We start from the raw sequence: 17,000 nt of genomic DNA, 5'->3' as shown, positions 1-17,000 counted from the left end.
GTCTGCTAGAGATGCTCTTAGTAACGCAACTCGTGTCTTCGAGGCTTCTTTTAGCTGGAATGAATTTTATAAGATTTCTAGAGAAATTAAATTTGGGAATGCATTAATGTGTATGTTATTCCATTTTCATGATTGGAATTTTATGATTTTTTCAGTACAATTTCGCAAGCTGATTCAGTTTACACTATCAGAACAAGAAATAGGACATGTGCTGATAGAAGTAAAAGAAATAAGAAATGCAGTATAGATAAAACAAGAATTTCTTTTCATCTTTTCCCCTCTGTTTGATCAGTACTTTAGTTATCTATAAACATTCTTATATTAATGTACAGAGAGAGTACAGAATATTTTGAAAGATTATTTTACAAGCACAGCATAGATGCATGGTGATCACTCTCACTTTTTTTGTCTGCTCGTGATCATTCTCATAGAATTATATTCTTGGGATCAACCGGTGGCACTCGGCTTATCCCAGATACTCGGTTTATCATCATCCGTCAGCAGCTGCTAACGAGATTACAGCCACCTGGCGAGGATCTCCGCAACCCTAGGTTCCACAATCAAGGTGCGCGCGCAACACTTTCATCATGGCGATCGATCACCAACAGTATCGGCCAACGATTTGGTGATCACTGCTCTGATCACCGCCGATCACCGAGTGCAATCATTCATGCGATCGACGCGGCGAAGAACGCGCGCGGCACGCCCCGTGATCGGTGATCTGATCACCGCTAATCAGTCCAATCATTCATTGGATCCCTCTGCAACCGCCTCCATTCTTTTAATCCACCTGTGGGATCTGGTAATATCTAGGCCGCGCTTCGGTGGCCGGCGCCAAGCGCAGAACCAGAAAGCGACCAGTTCAAGGTATAGACGGACGCTTCTTTGATCCCGGAAGGGCCGGGAATCCACGAACCACGATGACGGTGATGAATCACATGCTGCAGAACAAGTAAAGAATCGGCAAGCTAGCTCTTTGTCATTTCCTATTGATCTTTCGGTTGATGAGAGCCCAGCTCACCTCAACAGCCATCAGGTGTTTGTTTATCTCTCTGGCTCTCCTATCACGCTTGACTAGGAAGTCTGGGTCGACATGGCTTATCAATAAATTATCACTCAGATAAATTAAACAACTTGACATCACTTGTTTTTCTTTCCTTTTCCCAGCGAGGAATGGCTATATGTTCTTTGAATGGGAGAGATATCACCGAGGACCGAAACTTTCGCCAATAATTGGAATAGTGTAATAATGAGATAATGGCCTGTGAAAGTTTCTAAATCCAGTACTAGACTAGAACATTATTGGGAGACGGAAAACTACCGTCAACTACAAACACAGGTCAACGCTGTTTCCTTGCCCTTTTGAGTACTCAGATAGGAGTATCATGTATAGTACAGCTCTTGGAAGCCGAGCGGCAAAAAAATTGAGCCACTCCTTTCTCCCTACAAAAAAATTATCACCTCCTTTTCCCCTTTTACAGTTTCTTGGCAAGAGCAAACAGTGAGCAATCTTTACCTTTTTTTGTTTTATTTTTCTTTTGAAAAAGTAAGCAACCTTTATTCTGGCTACTGGGCCTAGCCATCCAGAGCCCATTCAGTAACGCAAGTCCACGCGACCAGGCTAATTAGTCCCACGTCTGAGCAGCCCATAACTACACAGCGCTCTTGTTTAGTTTAGTACCACATCAACAACACAAGAAGATTAGACTAGGGCGAATCAACCTATGGTTGAGTTGGTTAGGTGCTCATAGGGGTAGGGTGTGCGTGTGTGCGTTTATAGGGATGAGTGTATGCGCGTGTATATGAGCGCTTGTGTCTGTACTAATGCTAAAAAAAAGAAGATTAGACTAGGAGAGCAGGCTATATTATGGTGACTAGGTGTTTCATTGCAACATACTTAACTGGACGGGGTCGACGAGCAATCAACAAGGCTCGTGGCCTAGATCAATGGCTTACATTATTGCATTTGATGAATGCGTTGGTCTACCATCTCCCCAAATGAGAGAATGGACGACGTCATAATTTATGATAGAGGGGGTATGCGTTTACACGGCCCAAAATCATTGGTTAAGTCAGTACTAGGATGGAAATGTGCAACTTTCAGTTCTCGTCGCTTCATGCAGAATCAGAAAGCGACCAGGGTATACTTTGTTGTGATATGCAGGTTGATGGTTTTGTACTCGGCATGAGTAGCGACGTGTTGTCGCTTACCGCGATAATTGGTCTATGTTTCTTTCACTTTTGTGCTGATATTTGATAGGACGCTTCTTTGATTCGTGAAGGGTCGGAGATTGACACACAAACTCATAAAGTAAAGTGTGGGAGCTGGCAAGGCTAAAGATTGTCGTGTTATCAGACGGAGAGCATAGGGATGCAACACTTGTTTTTATTACCTGGTCAGATAGTGCTTCTCTTTCATTTTTCTCGGCGATCTTTTCATTAACTTATCACTGCTCGCAAACGACACTTAATCGTGACGTTACCTTGTTCGGCGCGACCGGCCGTCTGCGCCGTGACCGACACAGGATGAGATTCCCTGGTGCCGCTTTCGGAATCCGTCCTGCGTCGCCGGGCATCTCATCTCGCCAGCAGCCTAGCATTAACACCCGAAGCAAGCACGCAACAAGAATTCCCTTCCTCCGGGAATTATTGCGCTAAACATCCGTCCATCTCGCTCAACTCGCTTGGGTCGACGGCATCGGCATCCCGGGCAGGCAGGGCGGAAGCCCGGCGAGCGCCCTGCGTACGTCGCACACCAACGGCAGCGACAGCTGCAGATCTCTCTCTCCCACACGTCGCTCTCGGGAGCCAACGCGTCGTACGTACGTCGTGGCAATGGCGACATGGCATCGCATGGCCAGCCTTCCTGTTCATCGGTCCTACCGCGCGCGCGGAACGGGACGCCGACGGCCTGTCTCTTCCCGGCGTCTCCTTTTGCCCTTTGGCCGTCTCCAACGTGCAGGAGGAGCCTGTGTCTCAAAAAGGTGGAGCGCGACGGGAGCGAAGATCTTCCTTTCGTAGCTCTGGATGATGCGCGGCGCGTCGGGATCTCTTGAACTCGCCGTTCGTTGGTTTTTGGGTTGGCTTGAAGGGCACCCGTCTGTGTGCAATGTGGCGACGGACGTGGCGATAAGTGATCAGGAGTCCGGTTGATAAATGATAACCAAGGTCGATTATTGGGGTTCTTTCGTTTTCACGAGGTTTAAGTTCATCATAATATAATCTGTTGAGCGGATGGATCGATTGGTTTGAGGTTTGGTACTACAATTGTATGTCGACATGATTGTCGACCGGTGAAAGAACAATGTTGAATGCGTGCCATGGCCTGCAACTAAGGGCAGCTTTTTTAAAAAAAAATGGAGGAAGATCCTCGACCTCTACATCTGAACGATGCATATAATCACTTTATTAGTTGTTTATACAAGATCTTACAAAATAATATAACAGTAAGACTAAAGCCACCGTTTATGCAATATCTGTCACTACTCATATCCAATTTATGAAGGGATGCTGATAGTCTGGGCCTAATATCAAACAGACCTCGCAGTCAAACCTACCATCTAAGACCTGAGGTCCCATTCAGGACGTCTGCCGGGTATGGGGTACCCACTGGTCCGGCGCACTCTTCAACTAGGACGCCTGCTGGGTATGAAGCCGCTGTGGCCACCTTTCACCAATCCATCTTCAGAACTGTACCGTTGCATCTACCTTGCCCGGTCTAGCTGCCGTCGATGCCACCACGAGGCCAGACCGCGTCACCCTCCCGCCCGAGTCCATCTCCCCGCATCGAACGTCGAGTCACCACAGCGCCATGCCGTCGAGATCCGCCGCGAGCCCATTCAGGACGCCTGTCGGGTATGGTGTGCACCTCCAAGAATGACGCCCCAAAGGGGGGAACGACACTAGAGCGCCGCCGTCATCCGATCATCCGATCTAGGGTTTTCCCCGGAGGTAGCAGAGAGTGGCCTTGAACTTCTCCATGGCGATGCCTTCAAGAAGGGAACGATGCAGATAGCGCTGCCACCGCCAGCCTTGGCTATAGCCGAAAGCAAGTTTTCACCTAGATCTGTTCGAAGGAATCCAACTCCCGTGCACGGCCGCCGCCACCATCGAGCTAAGCACTCACTGCCGTCGGCACTGCTACCTCTTGAGCACTACGTTGGTTTTTCCTTGAAGAGGAAAGGGTGATGCAGCAAAGTAGTATAAGTATTTCCCTCTGTTTTTGAGAACCAAGGTATCAACCCAGTAGGAGACTACACGCAAGTCCCTCGTACCTGCACAAACAAATAAAAACCTCGCAGCCAACGCGATAAAGGGGTTGTCAATCCCTTCACGGTCACTTACGAGAGTGAGATCTGATAGAGATAATAATAATAAGATAAATATTTTTGATATTTTTATGATAAAATAGTTCGGAAACTTATATGATGGACAATAGACCCGGGGGCCATAGGTTTCACTAGTGGCTTCTCTCAAGATAGTATAAGTATTACGGTGGGTGAACAAATTACTATCGAGCAATTGATAGAAAAGTGCATAATTATGAGAATATTTAGGTATGATCATGTATATAGGCATCACGTCCGTGACAAGTAGACCGAAACGATTCTGCATCTACTATTATTACTCCACACATCGACCGCTATCCAGCATGCATCTAGAGTATTAAGTTCATAAGAACAGAGTGATGCATTAGGCAAGATGACATGATGTAGAGGGATAAACTCAAGCAATATGATATAAACCCCATCTTTTTATCCTCAATGGCAACAATAAAATACATGCCTTGCTGCCCCTGCTATCACTGGGATAGGACACCGCAAGATTGAACCCAAAGCTAAGCACTTCTCCCATTGCAAGAAAGATCAATCTAGTAGGCCAAACCAAACTGATAATTCGAAGAGACTTTCAAAGATAACCAATCATACATAAAAGATTTCAGAGAAGAATCAAATATTGTTCATAGATAAACTTGATCATAAACCCACAATTCATCGGATCTCGACAAACACACCGCAAAAAGAGTGTTGGAAATATACCCTAGAGGCAATAATAAATTAGTTATTATTATATTTCCTTGTTCATGATAATCGTTTATTATCCATGCTAGAATTGTATTGATAGGAAACTCAGATACATGTGTGGATACATAGACAACACCATGTCCCTAGTAAGCCTCTAGTTGACTAGCTCGTTGATCAATAGATGGTTACGGTTTCCTGACCATGGACATTGGATGTCGTTGATGACGGGATTACATCATTAGGAGAATGATGTGATGGAAAAGACCCAATCCTAGGCCTATCACAAGATCGTATAGTTCGTATGCTAAAGCTTTTCTAATATCAAGTATCATTTCCTTAGACCATGAGATTGTGCAACTCCCGGATACCGTAGGAATGCTTTGGGTGTACCAAACGTCACAACATAACTGGGTGGCTATAAAGGTGCACTGCGGGTATCTCCGAAAGTGTCTATTGGGTTGGCATGAATCGAGACTGGGATTTGTCACTCCGTGTAACGGAGAGGTATCTCTGGGCCCGGTAGGACATCATCATAATGTGCACGATGTGACCAAGGAGTTGATCATGGGATGATGTATTACGGAACAAGTAAAGAGACTTGCCGGTAACGAGATTGAACAAGGTATCGGGATACCGACGATCGAATCTCGGGCAAGTATCGTATCGATAGACAAAGGGAATTGTATAAGGGATTGATTAAATCCTCGACATCGTAGTTCATCCGATGAGATCATCGTGGAACATGTGGGAGCCAACATGGGTATCCAGATCCCGATGTTGGTTATTGACCGGAGAGTCATCTCGGTCATGTCTGCGTGTCTCCCGAACCCGTAGGGTCTACACACTTAAGGTTCGGTGACGCTAGGGTTGTAGAGATATTAGTATGCGGTAACCCGAAAGTTGTTCGGAGTCCCGGATGAGATCCCGGACGTCACGAGGAGTTCCGGAATGGTCCGGAGGTGAAGATTTATATATAGGAAGTCCAGTTTTCGGCCATCGGGAAAGTTTCGGGGGTAATCGGTATTGTACCGGGACCACCGGAAGGGTCCCGGGGGTCCACCGGGTGGGGACACCTATCCCGAGAGGCCCCATGGGCTGAAGTGGGAGGGGGAACCAAGCCCCTAGGTGGGCTGGTGTGCCCCCCATGGGCCTCCCCCTGCGCCTAGGGTTGGAACCCTCAGGGGTGGGGGGCAAGTCCCTCCCTTGGCCGCCGCCCCTCCTTGGAGATTGGATCTCCTAGGGCCCCCCCTAGGGGTCCTATATATAGTGGGGGGAGGGAGGCAGCCGCACCCAAGTCCCTGGCGCCTCCCTCTCCCTCCGTGACACCTCTCCCTCTCGTTGGTGCTTGGCGAAGCCCTGCCGAGATCCCGCTGCTTCCACGTCGTTGTGCTGTTGTATCTCCATCAACCTCTCCTCTCCCCTTGCTGGATCAAGAAGGAGGAGACGTCTCTCCGTTCCGTACGTGTGTTGAACGCGGAGGTGCCGTCCGTTCGGCGCTAGGATCATCGGTGATTTGGATCACAACGAGTACGACTCCATCAACCCCGTTCTCTTGAACACTTCCGCTTAGCGATCTTCAAGGGTATGAAGATGCACTCCCTCTCTCTCGTTGCTAGTATCTCCTAGATTGATCTTGGTGACACGTAGGAAAATTTTGAATTATTGCTACGTTCCCCAACAGTGGCATCATGAGCTAGGTCTATGCGTAGATTCTATGCACGAGTAGAACACAAAGTAGTTGTGGGCGATGATTTGTTCAATTTGCTTACCGTTACTAGTCTTATCTTGATTCGGCGGCATCGTGGGATGAAGCGGCCCGGACCGACCTTACACGTACACTTACGTGAGACTGGTTCCACCGACTAACATGCACTAGTTGCATAAGGTGGCTAGCGGGTGTCTGTCTCTCCCACTTTAGTCGGATCCGATTCGATGAAAAGGGTCCTTATGAAGGGTAAATAGAAATTGGCATATCACGTTGTGGTTTTGCTTAGGTAAGAAACGTTCTTGCTAGAAACCCATAGCAGCCACGTAAAACATGCAACAACAATTAGATGACGTCTAACTTGTTTTTGCAGGGTATGCTATGTGATGTGATATGGCCAAAAGGATGTGATGAATGATATATGTGATGTATGAGATTGATCATGTTCTTGTAATAGGAATCACGACTTGCATGTCGATGAGTATGACAACCGGCAGGAGCCATAGGAGTTGTCTTAATTTATTTATGACCTGCGTGTCAATGAAAACGCCATGTAATTACTTTACTTTATTGCTAACTGTTAGCCATAGTAATAGAAGTAATAGTTGGCGAGGCAACTTCATGAAGACACGATGATGGAGATCATGGTGTCATGCCGGTGACGATGGTGTTCATGCCGCGCCTCGAAGATAGAGATCAAAGGCGCAAGATGATATTGGCCATATCATGTCACTTTATGATTTGCATGTGATGTTTGTCATGTTTACATCTTATTTGCTTTGAACGGCGGTAGCATAAATAAGATGATCCCTCGCAATAATTTCAAGAAAGTGTTCCCACTAACTGTGCACCGTTGCTAAGGTCCGTTGTTCCGAAGCACCACGTGATGATTGGGTGTGATAGGTTCTAACGTTCGCATACAACGGGTGTAAGCCAGATTTACACACGCAATACACTTAGGTTAACTTGACGAGCCTAGCATGTACAGACATGGCCTCGGAGCACGGAAGACCGAAAGGTCGAACATGAGTCGTATAGTGGATACGATCAACATGAAGATGTTCACCGATGATGACTAGTCCGTCTCACGTGATGATCGGACACGGCCTAGTTGACTCGGATCATGTATCACTTAGATGACTAGAGGGATGTCTATCTAAGTGGGAGTTCATTGGATAATTTGATTAGATGAACTTAATTATCATGAACATAGTCAAAAGGTCTTTGCAAATTATGTCGTAGCTCACGCTTTGGTTCTACTGTTTTAGATATGTTCCTAGAGAAAATTTAGTTGAGAGTTGACAGTAGTAATTATGCGGACTGGGTCCGTGAACTGAGGATTGCCCTCATTGCTGCACAGAAGGGCTATGTCCTTAATGCACCTCTCAGTGCGTTGAACCTCGAGCGTCGTCTGTAGATGTTGGGAAACATCTGACATATACGTTTTGATGACTACGTGATAGTTCAGTGCGTAATACTAACGGTTTAGAATTGTGGCACCAAAGACGTTTTTTGGAACGTCACAGAACATATGAAATGTTCCAAAGACTGAAATTGGGATTTCAGACTAGTGCCCACGTCAAGAGGTATGAGACCTCTGACAAGTTTCTTAAGCCTGCAAACTAAGGGAGAAAAGCTCAATCGTTGAGCATGTGCTCAAATTGTCTAAGTACTATAATCGCTTGAATCAAGTGGGAGTTAATCTTCCAGATGAGAAAGTGATAGTTCTCCATAGTCACTGCAACCAAGCTATTAGAGCTTAGTGATGAACTATAACATATCACGGATAGACATGATGATCCTTGAGAAATTCGCGATGTTTGACACCATGAAAGTAGAAATCAAGTAGGAGCATCAATTGTTGATGGTTAGTAAAACCACTAGTTTCAAGAAGGGCAAGGGAAAGAAGGGATACTTCATGAGACGGCAAATCAGTTGCTGCTCTAGTGAAGAAACCCAAGGTTGAACTAAACCCGAGACTAAGTGCTTCTATAATGAGGGGAACGGTCACTGAAGCTGAACTACCCTAGATACTTGGTAAATGAGAAGGCTGGCAAGGTCGACAGAAGTATTTTGAATATACATTATATTATTGTGTACTTTACTAGTACTCCTAGTAGCACCAGGGTAATAAATACCGGTTCGGTTGCTAAGTGTTAGTAACTCGAAATAAAAGGCTACGGAGACTAGCTAAAGGTGAGATGACGATATGTTGGAAGTGTTTCCAAGGTTGATGTGATCAAACATCGCACGCTCCCTCTACCATCGGGATTGGTGTTAAACCGAAATAATTGTTATTTGGTGTTTGCGTGGAGCATAGACATGATTGAATTATGTTTATCGCCACACGGTTATTCATTTAACGAGAATAATGGTTACCCTGTTTATTTGAATAATACCTTCAATGGTCTTGCACCTAAAATGAATGGTTTATTGAATCTCGATCGTAGTAATACACATGTTCATGCCAAAAGATATAAGATAGTAATGATAGTACCACGTACTTGTGGCACTGCCGTTTGAGTCATGTTGGTGTAAAATGCATGAAGAAGCTCCACGTTGATGGATCTTTGGACTCACTCGTTTTTGAAAAGATTGAGACATGCGAACCATGTCTATTGATAGATATGCATGAAGAAACTCCATACAGATGGATCATTTGGACTCACTTGATTTTGAATCACTTGAGACATGCAAATCATACCACATGGGCAAGATGACTGAAAGACCTCGTTTTCAGTAAGATGGAACAAGAAAGCAACTTGTTGGAAGTAATACATTTTGATGTGTGCAGTCCAATGAGTGCTGAGGCACGCAGTGGATATCGTTATGTTCTTACTTCACAGATGATTTGAGTAGATGCTGAGTATATTTACTTGATGAAACACAAGTATGAATTATTGAAAGGTTCAAGTAATTTCAGAGTGAAGTTGAAGATCGTCGTGACAAGATGATAAAATGTCTATGATATGATCATAGAGATGAATATCTGAGTTACAAGTTTGCCACACAATTAAGACATTGTGGAAATTGTTTCACAACTAATACCGCCTGGAACACCATAGTGTGTGAAGGAAATATGCCCTAGAGGCAATAATAAAGTTATTATTTATTTCCTTATAATCATGATAAATGTTTATTATTCATGCTAGAATTGTATTAACCGGAAACATAATACATGTGTGAATACATAGACAAGCAAAGTGTCACTAGTATGCCTCTACTTGACTAGCTCGTTAATCAAAGATGGTTATGTTTCCTAACCATGAACAATGAGTTGTTATTTGATTAACAAGGTCACATCATTGGTTGAATGATCTGATTGACATGACCCATTCCATTAGCTTAGCACCCGATCGTTTAGTATGTTGCTATTGCTTTTCTTCATGACTTATACATGTTCCTATGACTATGAGATTATGCAACTCCCGTTTGCCGGAGGAACACTTTGGGTGCTACCAAACGTCACAACGTAACTGGGTGATTATAAAGGAGCATTACAGGTGTCTCCAAAGGTAGATGTTGGGTTGGCGTATTTCGAGATTAGGATTTGTCACTCCGATTGTCGGAGAGGTATCTCTGGGCCCTCTCGGTAATGCACATCACTTAAGCCTTGCAAGCATGGCAACTAATGAGTTAGTTGCGGGATGATGTATTACGGAACGAGTAAAGAGACTTGCCGGTAACGAGATTGAACTAAGTATTGGATACTGACGATCGAATCTCGGGCAAGTAACATACCGATGACAAAGGGAACAACGTATGTTGTTATGCGGTCTGACCGATAAAGATCTTCGTAGAATATGTAGGAACCAATATGGGCATCCAGGTCCCGCTATTGGTTATTGACCGGAGACGTGTCTCAGTCATGTCTACATTGTTCTCGAACCCGTAGGGTCCGCACGCTTAACGTTACGATGACAGTTATTATGAGTTTATGCATTTTGATGTACCGAAGGTTGTTCGGAGTCCCGGATGTGATCACGGACATGACGAGGAGTCTCGAAATGGTCGAGACGTAAAGATTGATATATTGGAAGCCTATGTTTGGACATCGGAAGTGTTCCGGGTGAAATCGGGATTTTACCGGAATACCGGGAGGGTTACCGGAACCCCCCGGGAGCCAAATGGGCCAACATGGGCCTTGGTGGAAAGATGAAAGGGCTGCCCCATGGGCTGCACGCCTCCCCCCCTTTCCCTAGTCCTATTAGGACTAGGGAAGGTGGCCGGCCACCCCCTCTCTCTTTCCCCACTTGGGGAGTCCTATTTGGAATAGGATTGGAAGGGGAGTCCTACTCCCAGCGGGAGTAGGACTCCTCCTATGGCTGCCGCACCCCTCCCCCTTTGCCCCTTTATATACGGGGGCAGGGGGCACCTCTAGACACACAATTGATCATTGAGATCTTTCCTTAGCCGTGTGCGGTGCCCCCTGCCACCAAATTCCACCTCGATCATATTGTTGCAGTGCTTAGGTGAAGCCCTGCGTCGGTAGTACATCAAGATCGTCACCACGCCGTCGTGCTGACGAAACTCTTCCTCGACGCTTTGCTGGATCGGAGCCCGAGGATCGTCATCGAGCTGAACGTGTGCTAAGAACTCGGAGGTGCCGGAGTAACGGTGCTTGGATCGGTCGGATCGGGAAGAAGACGTACGACTGCTTCCTCAATGTTGTGTCAACGCTTCCGTTGCGATCTACAAGGGTACGTAGATCATACTCTCCCCTCGTTGCTATGCATCACCATGATCTTGCGTGTGCGTAGGAAATTTTTTAAATTACTACGTTCCCCATCAGTGTGATGGTGTGTCCGAACATCATAACTGCACCCTATTGGATATGGTGCATACCATGATGTCTCTTATCGAATTACCACTATCGTTTATGGGTTAGGCATTAGAGACAACCGCATTCACTTTAAATAGGGCATCACACAATTCCGTTGAGACGACACCGTATGAACTATGGTTTAGAGAAACCTGAGCTGTCGTTTCTTAAAAGTTTGGGCTGCGATGCTTATGTGAAAAGGTTTCAGGCTGATAAGCTCGAACCCAAAGCGAATAAATGCATCTTCATAGAATACCCAAAAATAGTTGGGTATACCTCCTATTCCAGATCCGGAAGCAAAAGTGATTGTTTCTAGAAACAGGTCCTTTCTCGAGGAAAAGTTTCTCTCGAAAGAATTGAGTGGGAGGATGATGGAGACTTGATAAGGTTATTGAACCGTCACTTCAACTAGTGTGTAGCAGGGCACAGGAAGTTGTTCCTGTGGCACCTACACCAATTGAAGTGGAAGCTTATGATAATGGTCATGAAACTTCGGATCAAGTCACTACCAAACCTCATAGGTCGACAAGGATGTGTACTACTTCAGAGTGGTACGTAATCCTGCCTTGGAAATCATGTCGCTAGACAACAATAAACTTACGAGCTATGGAGAAGCGATGGTGGGCCCGAATTCCGATGAATGGCTCGAGGCCATAAAATCCGAGAGAGGATCCATGTATAAAACAAAGTATAGACTTTGAAAAGAACTACTTGATGGTCGTAAGGTTGTTGGGTGCAGATGGATTTTAAAAGGAAGACGGACAATGATGGTAAGTGTCACCATTAAGAAAGCTCGACTTGTCGTTAAGATGTTTCCCGACAAGTTCAAGGAGTTGACTATGATGAGACTTTCTCACTCGTAGCGATGCTAAGAGTCTGTTGGAATTATGTTAGCAGTTACTGCATTATTTATGAAATCTTGCAGATAGGATGTCAAAACATTGTTTCCTCGATGTTTCTTGAGGAAAGGTTGTATGTGATACAACCAGAAGGTTTTTTCAATCCTGAAAGATGCTAACAAGTATGCAAAGCTCCAGCAATCCTTCTAAGGACAGGAGTAAGCATCTCGGAATTGGAATGTACGCTTTGATGGGATGATCAAAGATTTTGGGTTTATACAAAGTTTATGAGAAACTTGTATTTCCAAAGAAGTGAGTGGGAGCACTATAGAATTTTTGATGAGTATATGTTGTTTACATATTGTTGATCAGTAATGATGTAGAATTTCTGGAAAGCATGCAGGGTTATTTGAAAAGTGTTTTTCAATGGAAAACCTGGATTAAGCTACTTGAACATTGAACATCAAGATCTATAAGGATAGATCAAAAATCGCTTAATAGTACTTTCAAACGAACACATACCATGACAAAATTTTGAAGGAGTTCAAAAATAGATCGGCAAAGAAGGAGTTCTTGGCTGTGTTATAAGGTATGAGTATTGAGTAAAACTCAAGACCTGACCACGGCAGAATAGAGAGAAAGTACGAAGGTCGTCCCCTATGCTTTAGACGTAGGCTCTAAAGTATGAAATGTTGTGTACCGCACCTGAAGTGTGCTAAGCCATGAGTCAGTCAAGGGGTACAAGTGTGATCTAGGAATGGATCACAGGACAACGGTCAAGGTTATCCTTAGTAACTAGTGGACTAAGGAATTTTCTCGATTATGGAGGTGGTAAAAGAGTTCGTCGTAAAGGGTTACGTCGATGCAAACTTTGACACTAATCTGGATGACTCTGAGTAGTAAACCGGATTCGTATAGTAGAACAGTTATTTGGAATAGCTCCAAGTAGCGCGTGGTAGCTGCATCTACAAGATGACATAGAGATTTGTAAAGCACACATGGATCTGAAAGGTTCAGACTCATTGACTAATAAACCTCTCTCACAAGCAAGATATGAACAAACCCCATGGGTGTTGCATTCATTGCAATCACATAGTGATGTGAACTAGATTATTGACTCTAGTGCAAGTGGGAGACTGTTGGAAATATGCCCTAGAGGCAATAATAAATTAGTTATTATTATATTTCCTTGTTCATGATAATCGTTTATTATCCATGCTAGAATTGTATTGATAGGAAACTCAGATACATGTGTGGATACATAGACAACACCATGTCCCTAGTAAGGCTCTAGTTGACTAGCTCGTTGATCAATAGATGGTTACGGTTTCCTGACCATGGACATTGGATGTCGTTGATGACGGGATCACATCATTAGGAGAATGATGTGATGGACAAGACCCAATCCTAAGCCTAGCACAAGATCGTATAGTTCGTATGCTAAAGCTTTTCTAATGTCAAGTTTCATTTCCTTAGACCATGAGATTGTGAAACTCCCGGATACCGTAGGAATGCTTTGGGTGTACCAAACGTCACAACGTAACTGGGTGGCTATAAAGGTGCACTGCGGGTATCTCCGAAAGTGTCTGTTGGGTTGGCACGAATCGAGACTGAGATTTGTCACTCCGTGTAACGGAGAGGTATCTCTGGGCCCACTCGGTAGGACATCATCATAATGTGCACAATGTGACCAAGGAGTTGATCATGGGATGATGTATTACGGAACGAGTAAAGAGACTTGCCGGTAACGAGATTGAACGAGGTATCGGTATACCGACGATCGAATCTCGGGCAAGTATCGTACCGATAGACAAAGGGAATTGTATAAGGGATTGATTAAATCCTCGACATCGTGGTTCATCCGATGAGATCATCGTGGAACATGTGGGAGCCAACATGGGTATCCAGATCCCGCTGTTGGTTATTGACCGGAGAGTCGTCTCGGTCATGTCTGCATGTCTCCCGAACCCGTAGGGTCTACACACTTAAGGTTCGGTGACGCTAGGGTTGTAGAGATATTAGTATGCGGTACCCGAAAGTTGTTCGGAGTCCCGGATGAGATCCCGGACATCACGAGGAGTTCCGGAATGGTCCGGAGGTGAAGATTTATATATAGAAAGTCCAGTTTCGGCCATCGGGAAAGTTTCGGGGGTAGTCGGTATTGTACCGGAACCACCGGAAGGGTCCTGGGGGTCCACCGGGTGGGGACACCTATCCCGGAGGGCCCCATGGGCTGAAGTGGGAGGGGAACCAGCCCCAGGTGGGCTGGTGCGCCCCCCATGGGCCCCCCTGCGCGTAGGGTTGGAAACCCTAGGGGTGGGGGCGCCCCACCTGACTTGGGGGGCAAGTCCCCCCCTTGGCCGCCGCCCGCCTTTGGAGATTGGATCTCCTAGGGCCGGCGCCCCCCCTAGGGGTCCTATATATAGTGGGGGGGAGGGAGGGCAGCCGCACCCAAGTCCCTGGCGCCTCCCTCTCCCTCTGTGACACCTCTCCCTCTCGTTGGTGCTTGGCGAAGCCCTGCCGAGATCCCGCTGCTTCCACCACCACGCCGTCGTGCTGCTGGATCTCCATCAACCTCTCCTCTCTCCTTGCTGGATCAAGAAGGAGGATACGTCTCTCCGTTCCGTACGTGTGTTGAACGCGGAGGTGCCGTCCGTTTGGCGCTAGGATCATCGGTGATTTGGATCACGACGAGTACGACTCCATCAACCCCGTTCTCTTGAACGCTTTCGCTTAGCGATCTTCAAGGGTATGAAGATGCACTCCCTCTCTCTCGTTGTTAGTATCTCCTAGATTGATCTTGGTGACACGTAGGAAAATTTTGAATTATTGCTACGTTCCCCAACAAAGAGTTACATCGAATAAATTTCCAAGAAGATCGAGGAGAACATTGTATTGAGATCCAAAGAGAGAAAAGAAGCCATCTAGCTAAAAACTATGGACCCAAAGGTCTGTGGTAAACTACTCACACATCATCGGAGAGGCTATGGTGTTGATGTAGAAGCCCTCCGTGATCGATTCCCTCTTTGGCGGAGCTCTGGAAAAGGCCCCAATATGGGATCTCTTGGGTACAGAAGGTTGCGGCGGTGGAAATAGGGTTTCGTGGTGCTCCTAGATGTTTTCGGGGTATATGGACATATATAGGAGGAAGAAGTAGTTCGGTGGAGCTACGAGGGGCCCACGAGGGTGGGGCGCGCCCAGAGGGGGCAGGCGCGCCTCCCTGCCTCGTGGCCTCCTCGTTGATTTCTTGACGTCTACTCCAAGTCCCCTGGATCACGTTTGTTCCAAAAATAACTCTCCTGAAGGTTTCATTTCGTTTGGATTCCGTTTGATATTCCTTTTCTGTGAAACACTGAAATAGGCAAAAAAAAATAGCAATTTGCACTGAGACTTGGGTTAGTAGGTTAGTCCCGAAAATAATATAAAAGTGTATAAATAAGCCCATTAACATCCAAAACAGATAATATAATAGCATGGAACAATCAAAAATTATAGATACGTTGGAGACGTATCATGCACCTCCACGATGCCCAGAGGCCGTGAGACTCGCCGCCACCACACCTAGCCCGACGCCAACACCAACCCCACCATCCACCCGATCTGGGCAGGGATCCCAGATCCATCCCCCACAACCCAGCACCATGGAGGGGAGGAGGCGGCGCCAGCGAGGGACGCCGGGAGGGGGAGAAGGAGTCGAGGCAGGGCCGGCCCGATGCCCGACACCACCAGGCAGATGGGAACGCCCCGCGGAGTCCCCAACTGCATGCGGGAGAGAGCCGCCCCGCCGCCGCCCACGCCACACGGCCTTTGGCCGGCGACGCCCCAGGCGGCGGCGAGGGAGGGGTTGAGGTGAAGGGGATGACGGGGGCAGCGCTAGGGTTTTCTCCCGGGGGCGCCCGCGGGAGCGCCTCGGGGAGGGGAGGGGAGGGTGGTGGTGGCCTACATGCGCGCGAAGAAGACTTCTACTAAGGGCAGCTCTAGCCGTTCGTTGTATCGATTATCGTCATATGGGATATGAAGCGCGCTTCATATGGATATATGGAGGCCGTGAAGAATGTGCGCAAATATAGATTCGCCATAACGCCGCATCCATATGTTTTATTACATGTGCGTCCCACTTGTCATTCAGGCACCAACTCAAATTTATTTTTCAACATGGAAGTTTTTTAATAATAGATTTGAACATCCGTTTACACTAGGATTTTAACTTGGATCTACAAAATGGATTCAATGAAACAACTAGGAGTTGAACAACCGAAAGTCCGTGGAGAGGGCGCGGCCGCACCGACATGGTCGATGGTGGTGATTGTGACGGCGACAAGGATGGAGGGATAGAGAGCGGAGGATGGCAGGGTGGGTCAGAGGGTGAGTGTGGTGGAAGCGGCGCCCATACGAATGGCATCTTCATTGATAGGTTTGTGTGGAAGGAAAAGGCCAGGTTGAATCTTCCCCGCGCACCAGCGGTTGACGAATGACACGCCCCAGCCTCTAAATATGGAGTATCACGGCGCGTATATGAAGCACACTCCATCAGGGCCGTCTCCAGAAATTTGGGGCCCCGGAGCGGTAAAAAATCTTTATGATACGGTTTGGCTATCAATTCGTGTAAT

The 17,000-nt window shown here is 46.4% G+C and overlaps 1 non-coding gene across 1 annotated transcript; it reads left to right on the top strand.

Moving 5' to 3' along the window:
* Window positions 1–1,893: 1,893 nt before the first annotated feature.
* On the top strand, window positions 1,894–2,059 carry LOC125526221. The gene has a single exon (XR_007291632.1). It is a non-coding gene; the product is annotated as a U1 spliceosomal RNA (small nuclear RNA).
* The last annotated feature ends 14,941 nt before the right edge of the window (window positions 2,060–17,000 follow it).

This window comes from Triticum urartu, chromosome 7, assembly GCF_003073215.2.
Source record: "Triticum urartu cultivar G1812 chromosome 7, Tu2.1, whole genome shotgun sequence".
NCBI lineage: Eukaryota > Viridiplantae > Streptophyta > Magnoliopsida > Poales > Poaceae > Triticum > Triticum urartu.
Note: the sequence above shows the minus strand (reverse complement) of the source record. Positions and strands in the feature narration are given on the sequence as shown.